We start from the raw sequence: 18,261 nt of genomic DNA on the forward strand, positions 1-18,261 counted from the left end.
AATGTAGTGCCGCAATCCTACTGTCATCGTGATGTACTAGCTTATGCATGAAAATAAGTGCAATCATGCTGAAACAGGCATATGACATCCCAAACCAAAAAAACAAATAGCATTTGCTCATTTTCCAATCCACAAATGACCATTAGGGTCATGCAAAACTTCTTAGAGCAGCTCAAAGAGAGGCAACATTAGAGGAGAACATGATTATTTCTTTATCTTCACATTTTAGACACACATTTCTATTCATACTGTATGTTATTGTTATATTTACTGAAATATAAAACCGGGAGGGAGATAAAACTGTAAAAAAGCAAAAGCCAGAATAATTAAAATCCAAACAACATATTGTGCATAGTTTTTGTATGATCTCAGTCTCATGATAAAAAAAATGTAACAGAAAACTTCCATGACCCTTAGTAATTAACATCAATTCATTGACTTCTCTCTCTGTCCAAGTTTATCTATATAACATAATTGATGTCCAGACTAACTGTAATTTGCTAAACTTATTCTACATTAATTTAGAATCCACAGACGTTTGAGGTTCATTAAACTACCACTCTCCAAGATATTAAATATGAACCCTACAGAAAAATTGAACTTAAGTCCAAATCAGCCCAAAAGGGTAAGAGAAAGCTTTTTTTAGATTCCTAGAGTCTATCAATTTAAATGCCTAACTTTTGTATTTGATCATTTGGCCCAGTTTGCACCACTAAATAGATATTCTCTTGTCTTTTTCTGTTGTTGTTCAGTCATTTTAAGATTTCAGCAGTAGCACCACAATCCAGAACCTGCATTAACCACATTTGTTATTATTCTATATCTGGAATAGGACCATTAATTGACAATTACAGACTACAGAAGGGGTGGTGGGTGGTGCTGTAATTATTTTGTGTATCGGTGGATCCACAGAATCATTAGTTCTGCTGTATTCCAAGGATGTTTTAGGATTAGACATATCATAATAATATCAAACCTACATCCTGACTTCCTTGCAATATTAATGCACAGCACCTAGAGTTATCAATTCTAGGTTTCCTTTCTGTTCCTGGTTCTGCATCAAGCCTCCTGCTGCATTATATATCCGAGCTGCATTGTCCAACACAGCATCAGATACTCCGGGGAACATTGACCAGCTAAGGTGACCCATGGGGTCACGCAGCCAGCCATCGCATTTGAGAGGAATAAGCCAGTAAATCTCCGTCAGCCGACAGATATCCTGGCTTCTTCCTTCCCCCCAACGACGGCGACATGCCTCTGTTTTGGGGAACGAAGGGCATCGCTGCCCCCTCCCTGCCCACAAATGGCATCAGACTGTCAATCACTGCCAGTCTGCTGCCAGTCTCCATGCGGGATTGCAAACCCGTTCTGCACATGTGCATAATGGGTCATGCGCATAATGGGTCATGCGCCTGCGCAGATTCCCGATAAACGGGAATCTGTATTCAGCCGTGCACGCTGAATAAGGCCCTTAGTAAGTAACTTTGCACTTTGGTAAAGTCATGTTGCACTGCAAGTGGGACAGATTGTGCAGAGAGATTTAGATTTGTCCATACACAAATCTAAATTGCAGTGTAAAAATAAAGCTGTCCACAACTGTAGGCGACATCCATAAGCAGTTAGTATTTACCCTGGATGCAAATACAAAAAAGTAAATCTATTTGTAACCCTGGCATTGCAACATGTCCAGGTGCAAAGTTATTTTTCTTTTCCTTTTTTTGTGTTGTTTCGGCTATCACTGAGTATTAGAGGATGCAGAAAAAAATATTTGCTACCTAATCCCCATGTAAGCAATATGATATCAAAATTCCCCAAGTCTACCTTTACTCCAACTCAAAAAATGTTCTATGCTTTTATGTAGTTCTATGTCATTATGTCATTTTATTATGGTTTTAGGCATATCTCTGTGGCATAGGAATGCACACATTCATATTGTCTATATTATCTGACACTTTGGTATCTGCCGTATGATATGTAGTTACCACTAAATGTAATGTTATTTGGTATTTGTTTTTTGAGCCTTGAAAATGACAGATCAAGCCTGAAATCGAAATACACCCACTCCTAATTATAAATGCTTTCTTTGTATTGAAAAATTCCAATTTGGATTTTTCCTAATATGTTTCTGCTTTCAAAATGATTCTTTGTCATTTGTCTATGAAGAATAAACAAACTTCAAATTCAATTGCTCTTGAATGCATTTTTTTCAAGTTGAAATTTCATTAGGTTTACATTATTATAGTGTTTTGTTGAGCATTAGGTAAATAGCTGCCTGCAAAAAAAATCTAAAGTTACCACATTTTTTCATGTGTCTTAATTTTGTATCACTGCTTTCATAGTATTGGCAAGAGTTCTAAATTGGAACTTGAAAACTTGGCATTATCTATTTTTTAAGATTTCATAGTATATGTTTAATATAGTCAATGTTTAAATATCTATTTTGCACCATTTCTCAACTCAATTTGTAGATAAAAAGTGAAAAGGAAAAATTATTATGGGTAAAAAGTTTGTTTATAGGTGCAGTTTTTTTTTCTAAATAAACTCTTTATTGAATCTTAAAACAATGAAGGAGGGGCAATGGGAGAGGTACAAAAACAGGAAATGGAAAGAAAAGGGTAAATGGAGAGGGACATGGGTGCCAACAAACAAATTCAATACCATAAAAAAATATTGTATGAAATTTACAGGACCAAGTTTACTAAACAAATAATCAATCTTAATTATAAAATTGGGTAAAAATAATGTTAAAAAGATTAAAAACATGTATATATGATGCAATTTTAAATACGACAGACTTTTTTTTTTTTTTTATTAAAAGCTGTGATTTTAAAACCGCATCCGGTGTATATATTATTTAAAAAATCAAACCACATTTAATATAGAACAGACCACAATTCTGAATGCAAGACTCCATGGTAAAACTGTTTGTGAAACATCCGATTTTACTGTGTGGTTTTCTTATGTGCAATACATTGAGAGATGGCATCTGCTGTATCTCTCCATGCAAGTCTTTTCTTTCTAACTGAATATTGAAAGAAATAATAAAAAAATTAAAAAAATTGTACCGGTGAGTTGTGTTATCACAGCTCCACTTACCTGAATGTCTTGCATCAATTTCTGCTATTGCATAAGAAAAACACATGGGATTTTGGTGGAATTGCTGCTACGGTATAATTTAGCATAATAAAGTTAATGACACTTATAATTAATACTACCTCTTGGATCAGCATCTGTATTTTCTAAACATTTAAACTGGTGGTTTAAAAAGGTGGTTTAAGAATCATATGGAAGTTGTTATAAATGATTTGTCATTCATTTACATACAGGTGCTGATTCTGAGTTGGGAGCAAAGTAAAAAAGTGGAGCAACTCTGCACATGGGGTGCAAATACTGTACATTTGGTTTTTTTTTGCATGCAGGGTATATACTGGCTGCTATTGCATGTAGCCCACAAATGCATATTGCTATATTGTTACATTGTTACTTCTCTAATCTAAATCTTGTAAATCTGCCCCACCTACAGTGTAGGATGGTTTTGCCAAGGTGTAAATGAATGAGAAGAATTATCTTCTAGAATATTCACACCTGACAAAAAGAGATGCGTTTTATGTAAATAAAACAAGCTCGGTAAAAGGGTGTCTACATACAAAAATACTAACTATTAACATAATAGTACTACCCTGGCTGATCACCATAGGCGGATTCAAGGGTCAGGGCACCCCTAGGCACAAAAGTAATGGGCGCCCCCACTGCCCAATTTTATTATTTTTGTTTGGTTATAAGACCTCATTTGACAGTTTAATATAATAATAATAGCACTTAAGACTCAGTGGCCCTAGAGGGCAACATTTGGGACTCGGAGATCTAGTCCTCGTGTGTAAGCCTTGAGCATGCCAATAAAAATGGGGCATGGCCACATAGCACGACCCCATCTCATTTAATGCTGGGGAATGTACATTGCATCCATAGATGCTGGGCTGCCCTCCCTACCTTTCCTCCACCCCACGGGTGTAACAGCACCCACAAAAACAGGACTGTCGCCACCCATATACAGTCACACACATATACACTTACATAAATGCTGTTGTACACATAGCCACACATATACACAGGGGCATATCTATAATGGGTGCAGGCAGGACCATAACTAGGGTAGTGCGACCAGTGCCATGGCACAGGGCACTGCAGGGCAGGGGGCGCTGTTTGGGCCTGTCAATTTTCCTGTATATTATCATTCTCACTTGAAGTTTCCTCTTCTTTTATCTTTATCTCCTGGCCTCCCCTATCTCTTTGTTGGCCCTTCCCCATGAAACTATGGCACTTTTTCAGGTGCACTACCTTATGTCCCTAGTTAAAAATTGGGAGGGAGGGGCGCCAATGCTCTCTATAGCACAGGGCACCAAAAAGTCTAGTTACAGCTCTGGGTGCATCCATATTATCTAAAACTTACCTCTCCGAGGTCCCGAGGTTGGGTGTCTCAGCGCTGCAGAAAACACCAGAAAATGGCCGCCGCACCCATTTTCCGACATTTTCCCCATGCGCAGTGAGGAAATCAACCAGAGTCTACTGATGCTGCAGTGGCTGGCCAGCTGCGTCAGTCAGCTGCCGGACGCCAGGAAGAGAGGAGGGGGCCCCGGACGGGGAGTGCACACCCCTGCATAAGACGCCTACATATGTGGTCAGAAACACATACATTTGCATATACACTGTTGTACACATAACCACACTTATACACATACTGTACATATAGTCTCACACATATACACTTACATACGTACTGTTGTACACATAGCTACACTTACACACATACATAAATAGTCACACACATACATATTGTCACACACATATACAGGTACACATTTATACACATACTGTACATACTGTCACACACACGTACACATACAAATATACAGTCACACTTATACACATAAAAGTGTCACACATATACACATCCATACAGTCACATACATAGTCACACACAATATACACATACTGTCATACATACATACATACATACAAACATACATATTGTCATTACATAGTCACACACACACACACATACATACTGTCATCACATAGTCTCAAACATACATACAGTCACACATTTAGTCACATATATACATACAGACACTCCCACTTACCTTAAACTCTGCCATTGGCTGTAGCTGTTGCTCCCCCCCCTCCTCTCTCCCATCCATGATGCTCCTGGCCCTGATTTCACACAGTGCAAAGTTTGTGTACATACACAAAATGAATTTGTGCTTCATATATGTAACACCCTGCTAGTATTTCCTTTTGTATATTTCAGAGAGGTAAGGAAGTAGATGCAAACAAGGTTGTCGACAGTATTGCTTCAAATAATAATCAGGAATTTATTAAAAGACACTTTTTCACAATGTATTATTCTTTACAAAGAATTTCAAACAACTTAACATAACACAATACCATTTTCTATTTACACTTTTATGATCTAAAGATTTTATTGCGCAGGATCGCTGAATCCATGATAAGCCTTCGATTACCTAGAAGTCCGCCGACTTTATGCTATCCGGGCCTGTGTTTATGAATAACATAAAGTCAGCAGACAATTGGCAATGAAATTAACTGCACATACAATACTAGATACTAAAGTCCCTCGCAGTTAAGAAGAAACAATAATACGTTCATAAATACATTAAACCGATTACCATTCTCAAGATGTACTGAATTCAGTTTTGTTAAGGCCCCCATATACCTACGCGATTTCTAGATGATCACATGATTTTCGACTCGACGTATGTTCAGTCTTGTTGAAATCGTGCATTTTTTCATCCGATGCACGCTCCCGTGGGTCCTTCAATCATATCTTATGATCATATGTGCAGCATATATGTTCCATCGTATCGTGTTCAGAACGTGCCATTTTTTTTTTTCATGCGATCCATCGTGTGGCAATACAGTCATTTCAATGACTGTTTGTCCCTATTCCCTAATGAGCGTGTGAGGCACAGGATCATATGACTGATCCTGTGCAAAGAAAAAAAAAAACATGCCGACGGAACTGCAGGGTAATCGGATGTAAAACGGATCGGAAACTGATTGTGTAGGTGTATGGGCCCTATTAGAGTCCCAAAGTCCTGACTGCATGCATGCAACCCCTACAGCTGATTCTCTACAGGTGGTGCACTTGCTATATTTATAGTTTTATTCCTAGATAGGATATGCAGTTGTCAACTGTCTTGTTATAATTCGTTGCCTGGGATGATAGATGAAATTATAACTCCCAAAATATTAGTTTCCTCTTCAATTGCATTTTAAATACTATAAAATTGTCTGTGTCCTTGGCTAAGGTGCAAACCATTCCCTTTTCCTGGATCCATTTCTACTGCCCACTCAGATATGACATAGGGGTCTAGTTACTAAGCAGTGTTAGGAGACAGAATGAAAAGTGATAAGTAAGTGATAAGGTGCCAGCCAATCAGCTCCCAACTGTCATTTTTCAAACAGAGCCTGTGAGATGACAGTTGGGAGCAGATTGACTGGCAACTTATCACTTACTTGTCTAACTGGCATGTAGGGCTGTTTTATTCTGGTCAGGATTTTCTGATGTATGCACTAATGCAGCTGCCAGTAGCTTAAAAGGTTCTACTGCAGTGGAGGATCTGAGCTAAATCCCAGCCCTTTATAGAAAGAAGAAAGTTTCTGATACTGTCCACTGGATCTATTCAAGGTGTGTTTTCTCTTTCTTACCAGCCTCCTGAAGTGCTGCTCACTGTCTGCCCCTTTATATCTGAACCCGGCCTTTTGCACTAGACAGGAGTACAGTGGCTGGCTGTTTGTCTCCTTGGTCTGCCTTGCTCCGCCTTTGTCTCTACCCACTCCAGTGGAGCCGCGCCCTCAGACTGTCCCCTTTACTGAGGGGAATGAAGGGGAGGCTTACGCTGGGGTCCCCAGTCTGACTCTGACTCCTTTGTCACTCGGCGCTCTCCAGCTAACAGTTGTGCTGATGTAAAGCCTCCGGCACACAGCTGTCACTGCTGCTCCGTGATGTCTCTGGTGACTGCCGTCAGTCAGCTGCCTCCCCGTCCCTGGCCCCTGCTCTCCAATGACTTCTCACAACAACCGCCGTGTCACTATCTCAGTCATGCTGAAAAATTCTGTATTTCAGAAAATTCTGTATTTTGGATATTGGAGACTCGACGCGTAAGATAATATCCAGGCAAGCGTTATACAGCACAATAAGGCAATCATGAGTAAAAAAAAAGGGGATTACAATTGTATAATTTAGTTAATTTTCAATTGTCAAATTGTGTGGTCACAGAATTAAAACATACACTGACAGAACTAACAGAAACCTAATACCACTGTTGTAGCACTTAGCAGTTTGGTTTGTGTTTCTTGTTTTTATATTCAGACATTTACACATAGCTTTTATTTTTATGCCAATGTTGTTTCATTGTATAGAAAGCAAACTGGAAACCTATATAAGCTAAACTAGAACAGCATTTTAAAGCCATAAGTAACTCAGTAAATGCATTTACCAAAAACGAAATAGTGAGTGTGCCAACATGATGTACTTTCCTCCTGTGTACAGGATCCCAGAGCTTACTCAGCTTGCAGTTAGGCTGGAATAGCTAAGTACTTAATGCACATATAATGGAAAGTTGTATTTAAATCAAGGCAAACTTACTAGTTTTCACAGAAAACTGAAACATATGATGAATGAATATACCACATACTTATCGCTCTGAATTGCTGCAATAAATGAAAGTAAAAGGAGCAGATTAACACTATTACTGTTAATAGTGATTTAAATATCTTGATGTGTTAAAAATTAAGCAGTGCCCCTAGCACACATAGCAGGGCATGTGGCAGCTACAGTGCCTGGATGTGAATGGGGCCTGCCAATCCCGGGTCACCCTCCTAAGGCCCTGCTCTGACCTTCTTTATTTGTATGTGTACTATAGCCCCACCAAAATAACAGTGTAGGGGCCTACACAGCAATGGAATGTTAACCCCAGGCCATCTTCAAAGTTTTGGATCTGACCATACCTGGCCCATGGTATATAGTACGACACTTGGGCTTTCAAAGAAGATGCTATATCACCTCATACTGGCTGCATATTTATGTGCACTAAGCACAATAGCAGGTGCACTAGCAAAAGCAAGACATAAGTGTATCTACCATTCTTTTATTACTGACTCCCACTGACTGTGTTGGGTTAACATTCAAATGATATTAATAAGTTGTATTATACTGTACTACTAATAATACATTTTATTTATACTGTATAGCGCTTTTCTCCAAAAGGACTCAAGGTGCTTTACAGATATCATTAACTTAATTTAAAGGTTTTGTTTTACAGAAAGCATGAACATGAAGCAGTATATGATTTGCAAAAAAATACTGAAAACTATGAACAGACCAGAGGGGAGGCAGCCATTTTGAGTCATAAAACCAGCAAACAAGGATTATTTATCCTGCCCATGAAGGTACCAGAAAAGACAGCCATCTTAGGCACACTACTGTACTGTACATACAGTAGGTTACACTGGGCAGAATAGGCCATTCCTGGACAAGATGACACATAATGGATAAACTACAGAATACTAATGCAAGATGCACAATCCTTACAAAATCATCAGCTCATCAGATGCATGCATTGTTCATCCTACACACTAGAGAACTAGGTGAGGCAGCCATCTTGGGTGCACTACCTAGATTACAGTTGCGAGATAAGCAATACATGAAAGTAAGGATGGGTACACATTAGGAGATATATTGGACGATCTGTCATTTTGAGGCAAATTGGAACGACTTATCTTTCACATCACATAGGGTGTTTGCTCAATCGAACGTTCACATGCGTTGCATCTTCACATCTGATGTTTTGCACGTCAAATGGGAGGATGTCATGAACGATGTGGTGCACATCGTGCAGTGTGTATGCTCAACCGGAAGACCACAAGAAATATTAGTCCAATCTTTTCTCTGAAGAGGTCACTTGATTTGCCCAGTGATCTGGTTATTTGGATACAGGGGCATCTTGGGCCACCGGAACAGCCGGAAAGTTCCCGCTGTGCCTGGTCCAATGCACCCCTCTGCCAGGCTGGTTGCCATTTTCAGTGGCGGCTCAAGGTACTGGCTGACAGGGCCCAACGCCTGGAGTGCGTAGTCCTGTGCCCCCAGCCACCGTCTATACCTTTAGCCCGGGTGCTAGTCTTAGACGCGGCCCAGGCAGGGCAGTAGGAAGGGAGGTGCACTGCTGCTGCTCCTCCAGACCATGAGAGTGCTGCCCCCAGTCCCCCACAATGGCACAATCATGGTACTTTCTAGGTGCTGATGCACCTACCATTATAGATAATATGTGCACGGTACACACTGTTGTGTCCAACTCCCCCCTCTTAGGCGCAGGCGGCAGTTTACTGGGGAACTGAGATGTGATGTCACAGCATTACAACATCTCATCCCCGAAAGAACACATGAAGAGAGGAGCACGTCTTCCACCCGCCCGGCCTGAAAAGAAGGGTAGAAGCCTGCTGGAGACTGGTCAAGAATTTCATGAAAAAATAGTGGCACTCATGCAAGTAATCACCAGCAGAAGGCAACCATGTACAGCTGCAGGACAATGTTCTTCCATGAAGGTAAGTTATCTATTTATCTTTTAATATATATTGCACCAGATTTCTCACTGCTTTTACACTACACTATACATGAAAGGTAGGTAGCCTGTGACTTTCCAGGAGTTGTTAACTACAAGTCAGCAGGCCATACTGGGGCTTCTAGTACCACAATAACTGACTACAACAAGATGTGTGAAAGAAGTACAGGTTGGCATGCTGTGTTTGAAGGGGGCACATGCAGGCTTACTGCATGTAGACAGGGCACAAGCTCACATAATATTTGTGCAGGGGAAGAGGCTAGTATAATGTGTAGGAAGGCGGGTATTAGAATAGCTGGCATACACTGTGTTTAGGGGGCATAAATTGATATAAGAAAGGGTCACTTACATAATATGTATAACATTTAGCAGTAATTATGCACTTGTCTGTGGTATGGTACGATGCTGCTGCCAGCATGCTATTTTACTATGCTACCTGATAAACTGAATAAAAATACTTTCCCCCCTACAGTAGCTCATATTTTGGATTAATCTACACTACACTAAGCACTACCACCTATACTACATTATAGACTCTGCTCAAGACCAGAAATAGGCAACCTGTAGCTGTCCTGTTGTTGTCCCAGCCTGTCATATACTATACATTACACCAGGGCCGGCTCCAGGGGTCTGGGCACCCTGTGTCGGCTCGGTAGATAGCGCCCTGTAATCACGCGTGAAATTGGGGGTGTGGCCTAATTTCCTTAGGCCACGCCCCTGAGTGACGCTATTTGGAGGCGTGTCCACATGGCACGCCTCCAAATAACGTCAGGCTAGGGTTAAAGCCCAGCCCTCTGCCATCAGTGAATGGATTCACACTCCGGGGGTCCGGCACCACCACACAGCTGCAGCGGTGGGGGTCCCCAACCTCTTGATTTGACTACCCGCGGGCCACTTCGGCCCATGGGTGGAACAGCGGGACAGTACTGTCTGCTGAAATTGGGATGTTGGGGAGGGGTGCGCCCTCTATGGGTGGCGCCCCTGTGCGACCGCACTGGTCGAACACCCCTAGAGCCGGCCCTGCATTACACTACAGCGGAGTGGACCGACACCTCTATTTGACACCACGCTGCCAGCGCTAATACATATATATATATGTACTTAAAACCAATGGTAGGTGACTCCAAAGTCCTCCAACTTTCATAAATAGTAGATGGTCGGATGATTCTTAGACACAATGTAGTCCGTTGAAACAAATGGCATATGTCCCCATATAAAAAAGAGGATGTAGCATATAGTGAAGTACAGTTTTAATACATTAAAAGACATGTAACAAAAGCACAAAAAACACAGAGATGGTTTCTAATAAACCCGCAGAAATTACTGGCAATGGCACATAATGACGGGCAGTAGGTTCTTTTAGAATGGAATCCTCCACCAGCCAAAATGAAAACAATTACCAGCTGAATGAAAAAAACTTGCAGCAGTCAGGTCTTTGTAAATGGGTGGGAATGCCGCGGTCCTGCGTCTGTCCGGAAAATGCACTGGGTACTAGCCGGCGCTCATCACACGTTCCCTGCAATATCCCAAGTCCTGGAAACAACCAACATGTTTCAACCCCTTGCCTGGCGTCTTTTTCAAGGTTCACAGTCAGAATAATTCCAAAGAAAAATGAGTCCATTAAATACATTGTGTGTCCTATCCGAGTGGTCCGGACACAGTTGATCTCTATACATAACACAACTACAAGTCCCATGATCACTTGCTGTGTCCGGCCAATCACTTCCATCAGCACAAAGCACGTGATTCCTCTTCTTCCGCTCTACAGCCAGGATGCGTGTTATCTTCCACTCCTAATAGCGCTACGTCATTTCCTTGGCTGTAGCTATAGTAACAGGACGCTTCTTGAGAGCAATACTTAGTTCTCTATTCAGTTCCACACAGCGTATCTGTTAAATCTATAGATTTTTTTCATAGAAATTGCGGATTGAGGTAATTCGATTATAAAGTGCTCTGTGCCTATTAATATAAAACAGCAATAAGACCATAATTAGTATACACAATAAAAAACACATTAAAAATAATTATAAAAACCATTTGACCTCAAAATCGAGGTTCAGCCCTCCTGGTTTGAGAGTACCTGATTCATAGATTTTTTTCATCTCAGCTTTAGCTAGCTGTTTAGGTAAATCCCTCTGCCTCCAATGTCCCTTGATACAAGCTAATCCTATAAATCTTTTTATAGCCATTGGGCTACAATTATGACACTGCTTAAAGTGATTTGACATGGCATGCGTCTCAAGGCCCTTTCTTATGTTACGCAAATGCTCTCCTATTCGTACCCTTAAAGGTCTTGAGGTGCGTCCAACATAGAAAAGGCCACATTCACATTCCACAGCATATATCACATTACTAGTATTGCATGTTATAAATTCCCGAATGGGATGTATCTTTCCATTTATTTCAATTGTTGTTATCTTTGCTGTTCCAATGTTCTTAATATGATGACAAGCTATGCACATACCGCACCTATAAAACCCTTTTGATTTAATAGTTGTCATATTTTTTATTTTTGGTAATGCACTTTTTACTAAAACAGTTTTTAATGAAGGGGCCTTCCTATAAATACATTTTGGTTTTGCCGGGATTAAGGTACCTATAACTGGATCCTTCTGTAAGATACTCCAATGTTTTTTCAGAGTCTTTTCGATTATCCTATGTTGACAACTATAGGTTGTGATGAATGCCCAGTGAAAAATATTTTGTTTATGATCAGATTTTTTATCTGATTTTTCTGCTAAAAGCTCATCTCTGGGCATTTCATCGACCTCTTCCATTACTTTCTCTATTAGATCTGGCTTATAGCCGCATGCTAAAAATCTATTCTTCAACTCTTTAGATTGTCTTTCATAGTTGTCTTTCTTCGTACAATTACGCTTGAGGTGTCTAAATTGACTCCCTGGAATTGAACTGAGCCAGTTATGGTGATGGCAACTATCTGCCTGAATATAAGTTTGTGAATCCGTTGGCTTAGTATAATTCATGTAATTAATGGCTCCATCTTCAATAAATATAGTGATATCTAAAAAATTTACAGTGCTTTCACTAGATGTAAATGTAAAATTAATATTTTTAAGATTAGTATTAAGATAATCATAAAATTTATTTAAAAGCTCCCAACCTCCTTTCCAAAAAAACAAGACAACGTCTATATACCTAGACCAGGACACCAGGTTCGCTCCATAGGGATTTTGGTTCCAAATCTTCTTGTTTTCCCATAAGCCCATGAACAAATTAGCATAGCTTGGAGCGAACCTGGTGCCCATCGCAGTCCCAACCTTCTGTACATAAAAAATTTCATTAAAATTAAAAAAATTATTAGACAAAATAAAAAGTACTCCTTCCTTAATAAAATCCTGTAATTCTTGTTTTAAAGTGCTTTGTTTTAAAAACTCAGTTACAGCCCTTACTCCCTCCTGGTGATCTATAATGGTGTACAGGGACCGAACGTCCGCCGTCACCATAATAAGCCCCTCCTCCCATTGAATTGATTGTAACTTGTTTAATAGATTTTTGGTATCTTTTAAATGAGATTTGTTCATAGTGACCAAAGGTTGCAAATAAAAGTCAATGTATTCTGACAAATTGGCTGTTGCTGAATTTATACCTGACACAATTGGTCTCCCTGGAGGATTGAGGGGATCTTTATGCACCTTTGGGAGTATATACAGCACTGGTATAGTTGGTTCAGTAATCAGGAGAAACTTATATTGTTTCTCCTCTAATAATCCATTATTTTTATATGTGTCTAACATTATTTGAAGTTTCTTTATGATCCCTTCTGTGGGATCCACTTTCAACCTTTCATACGTCAATGTATCATCAAGTTGTTTAAAAACCTCCTCCTCATACTTGGTTCTATCTAAAATTACAATCCCGCTGCCTTTATCTGGAGATTTTTGTATCCAGTTTTTTAATATCTTCATGAACCATGGAGAAAAAAGTATCTATAAAGTTACCCTTAATGTGAGAAGGATAAAAAATAGACTTAGGTTTGAAGGGCGTGTTAGGAGTACTTAACTCCTCCTCTACCGTATTATTTTCCTTACTTAAGAAGAATTTTTTAATAGATATTTTCCTTAAGTATTTTTGTAAATCCACAAACGTGGAAAACTTGTTCAGAGCTATAGTTGGAGCATATTTTAAAGTACCCTTTTCTAACACCGTAGTCTGTTCTTTTGAGAGAACATGTTTACTTAAATTGACCAATTTCACTTTTTGTAGTTTTGGAATCATATTTGTAATGATCCCTGTTTTATTTGTTTTTTTTTTTTTAATACGGTAGAGGAGGAGTTAAGTACTCCTAACACGCCCATAACTGGCTCAGTTCAATTCCAGGGAGTCAATTTAGATGCCTCAAGCATAATTTTACAAAGAAAGACAACTATGAAAGACAATCTAAAGAGTTCCAGAAAGCACTGTAAATTTTTTAGATATCACTATATTTATTGAAGATGGAGCCATTAATACTATGAATTATACTAAGCCAACGGATTCACAAACTTATATTCAGGCAGATAGTTGCCATCACCATAACTGGCTCAGTTCAATTCCAGGGAGTCAATTTAGACGCCTCAAGCGTAATTGTACGAAGAAAGACAACTATTAAAGACAATCTAAAGAGTTGAAGAATAGATTTTTAGCATGCGGCTATAAGCCAGATCTAATAGAGAAAGTAATGGAAGAGGTCGATGAAATGCCCAGAGATGAGCTTTTAGCAGAAAAATCAGATAAAAAATCTGATCATAAACAAAATATTTTTCACTGGGCATTCATCACAACCTATAGTTGTCAACATAGGATAATCGAAAAGACTCTGAAAAAACATTGGAGTATCTTACAGAAGGATCCAGTTATAGGTACCTTAATCCCGGCAAAACCAAAATGTATTTATAGGAAGGCCCCTTCATTAAAAACTGTTTTAGTAAAAAGTGCATTACCAAAAATTAAAAATATTACAACTATTAAATCAAAAGGGTTTTATAGGTGCGGTATGTGCATAGCTTGTCGTCATATTAAGAACATTGGAACAGCAAAGATAACAACAATTGAGATAAATGGAAAGATACATCCCATTCGGGAATTTATAACATGCAATACTAGTAATGTGATATATGCTGTGGAATGTGAATGTGGCCTTTTCTATGTTGGACGCACCTCAAGACCTTTAAGGGTACGAATAGGAGAGCATTTGCGTAACATAAGAAAGGGCCTTGAGACGCATGCCATGTCAAATCACTTTAAGCAGTGTCATAATTGTAGCCCAATGGCTATAAAAAGATTTATAGGATTAGCTTGTATCAAGGGACATTGGAGGCAGAGGGATTTACCTAAACAGCTAGCTAAAGCTGAGATGAAAAAAATCTATGAATTAGGTACTCTCAAACCAGGAGGGCTGAACCTCGATTTTGAGGTCAAATGGTTTTTATAATTATTTTTAATGTGTTTTTTATTGTGTTTACTAATTATGATCTTATTGCTGTTTTATATTAATAGGCACAGAGCACTTTATAATCGAATTACCTCAATCCGCAATTTCTATGAAAAAAATCTATAGATTTAACAGATACGCTGTGTGGAACTGAATAGAGAACTAAGTATTGCTCTCAAGAAGCGTCCTGTTACTATAGCTACAGCCAAGGAAATGACATAGCGCTATTAGGAGTGGAAGATAACACGCATCCTGGCTGTAGAGCAGAAGTAGAGGAATCACGTGCTTTGTGCTGATGGAAGTGATTGGCCGGACACAGCAAGTGATCATGGGAATGTAGTTGTGTTATGTATAGAGATCAGCTGTGTCCGGACCACTCGGATAGGACACACGATGTATTTAATGGACTCATTTTTCTTTGGAATTATTCTGACTGTGAACCTTGAAAAAGACGCCAGGCAAGGGGTTGAAATGCGTTGGTTGTTTCCAGGACTTGGGATATTGCAGGGAACATGTGACGAGCGCCGGCTAGTATCCAGTGCATTTTCCGGACAGACGCAGGACCTACTGCCCGTCATTATGTGCCATTGCCAGTAATTTCTGCGGGTTTATTAGAAACCATCTCTGTGTTTTTTGTGCTTTTGTTACATGTCTTTTAATGTATTAAAACTGTACTTCACTATATGCTACATCCTCTTTTTTTATATGGGGACATATGCCATTTGTTTCAACGGACTACATTGTGTCTAAGAATCATCCGACCATCTACTATTTATGAAAGTTGGAGGACTTTGGAGTCACCTACCATTGGTTTTAAGTAGGGGTGAGCGGGTTCGGATTTCTGAAATCCGAACCCCCCCGAGCCCCCCCGATCCGAGTCCGATCCGAGTCAGGCTCGACTTTTCCCGCCTGACTCGGATCTGACATCGAGGCAAAACGTCATCATCCCGCCTTCCGAGTCTCGCGGGTTTTGGATCCTATATAAGGTACCCGCGTCGGCGCCATTTTCTCACTCGGCTGTGGACAGTGAAGAGGGAGGGTGGGAGTTAGTGCTGTGTAGTGTAGTGTAGTGTAGTGCTGCTGTTGTCCACTACTTCAAAGTCCATAGGGGCTGGCTGTGTTGTGCTGTGCTGCTGTTGTTAATAGGGGCTGTGTCCACTACTTCAAAGTCCATAGGGGCTGGCTGGACTGTGTTGTGCAGTCAGTTCTCCATAGGGGCTGTGTCCACTCCAAAGTCCTGTGCAGTGTCCCAGTCCTAAAGGGGTGCTGTAGTGTTGTCCAGGGGGTGCTCTGTCCATCAGGGGTGCTCCCCCCAAGTGCTAAAAAAATAATATATTTTCTGTGTTTGTGAATTGTGTGCGCAGTAGCCGCACGTGCATCAACAAAGTAGTGCCAAGCGTGCGCCTGTGTCATAAGTAAAGGGCCGGCTGGCTTGACCGTTAAGGGTGCTGTAACCCCCGAAAGTACACTCCAGTCCAAACCAAAAAAAAAATTATTTTCTGTGTTTGTGAATTGTGTGCGCAGTAGCCGCACGTGCATCAACAAAGTAGTGCCAAGCGTGCGCCTGTGTCATAAGTAAAGGGCCGGCTGGCTTGACCGTTAAGGGTGCTGTAACCCCCGAAAGTACACTCCAGTCCAAACCAAAAAAAAAATTATTTTCTGTGTTTGTGAATTGTGTGCGCAGTAGCCGCACGTGCATCAACAAAGTAGTGCCAAGCGTGCGCCTGTGTCATAAGTAAAGGGCCGGCTGGCTTGACCGTTAAGGGTGCTGTAACCCCCGAAAGTACACTCCAGTCCAAACCTAAAAAAAAATTATTTTCTGTGTTTGTGAATTGTGTGCGCAGTAGCCGCACGTGCATCAACAAAGTAGTGCCAAGCGTGCGCCTGTGTCATAAGTAAAGGGCCGGCTGGCTTGACCGTTAAAGGGTGCTGTAACCCCCGAAAGTACACTCCAGTCCAAACCAAAAAAAAATTATTTTCTGTGTTTGTGAATTGTGTGCGCAGTAGCCGCACGTGCATCAACAAAGTAGTGCCAAGCGTGCGCCTGTGTCATAAGTAAAGGGCCGGCTGGCTTGACCGTTAAGGGTGCTGTAACCCCCGAAAGTACACTCCAGTCCAAACCTAAAAAAAAATTATTTTCTGTGTTTGTGAATTGTGTGCGCAGTAGCCGCACGTGCATCAACAAAGTAGTGCCAAGAGTGCCCCTGTGTCATAAGTAAAGGGCCGGCTGGCTTGACCGTTAAAGGGTGCTGTAACCCCCGAAAGTACACTCCAGTCCAAACCAAAAAAAAAATTATTTTCTGTGTTTGTGAATTGTGTGCGCAGTAGCCGCACGTGCATCAACAAAGTAGTGCCAAGCGTGCGCCTGTGTCATAAGTAAAGGGCCGGCTGGCTTGACCGTTAAGGGTGCTGTAACCCCCGAAAGTACACTCCAGTCCAAACCAAAAAAAAAATTATTTTCTGTGTTTGTGAATTGTGTGCGCAGTAGCCGCACGTGCATCAACAAAGTAGTGCCAAGCGTGCGCCTGTGTCATAAGTAAAGGGCCGGCTGGCTTGACCGTTAAGGGTGCTGTAACCCCCGAAAGTACACTCCAGTCCAAACCTAAAAAAAAATTATTTTCTGTGTTTGTGAATTGTGTGCGCAGTAGCCGCACGTGCATCAACAAAGTAGTGCCAAGCGTGCGCCTGTGTCATAAGTAAAGGGCCGGCTGGCTTGACCGTTAAAGGGTGCTGTAACCCCCGAAAGTACACTCCAGTCCAAACCAAAAAAAAATTATTTTCTGTGTTTGTGAATTGTGTGCGCAGTAGCCGCACGTGCATCAACAAAGTAGTGCCAAGCGTGCGCCTGTGTCATAAGTAAAGGGCCGGCTGGCTTGACCATTAAGGGTGCTGTAACCCCCGAAAGTACACTCCAGTCCAAACCTAAAAAAAAATTATTTTCTGTGTTTGTGAATTGTGTGCGCAGTAGCCGCACGTGCATCAACAAAGTAGTGCCAAGAGTGCCCCTGTGTCATAAGTAAAGGGCCGGCTGGCTTGACCGTTAAAGGGTGCTGTAACCCCCGAAAGTACACTCCAGTCCAAACCAAAAAAAAATTATTTTCTGTGTTTGTGAATTGTGTGCGCAGTAGCCGCACGTGCATCAACAAAGTAGTGCCAAGCGTGCGCCTGTGTCATAAGTAAAGGGCCGGC

The 18,261-nt window shown here is 40.8% G+C and overlaps 1 protein-coding gene across 1 annotated transcript in view; it reads right to left on the reverse strand.

The window, feature by feature from the left end:
• The window catches only part of SMOC2 (SPARC related modular calcium binding 2), a 424,404-nt gene that overhangs the window by 252,567 nt on the left and 153,576 nt on the right, over window positions 1-18,261 (reverse strand). The window lies entirely within an intron of this gene.

The sequence above is a fragment of the Taudactylus pleione genome, unplaced genomic scaffold (genome assembly GCF_031769625.1).
Source record: "Taudactylus pleione unplaced genomic scaffold, aTauple2 ptg000473l, whole genome shotgun sequence".
Classification (NCBI taxonomy): domain Eukaryota; kingdom Metazoa; phylum Chordata; class Amphibia; order Anura; family Myobatrachidae; genus Taudactylus; species Taudactylus pleione.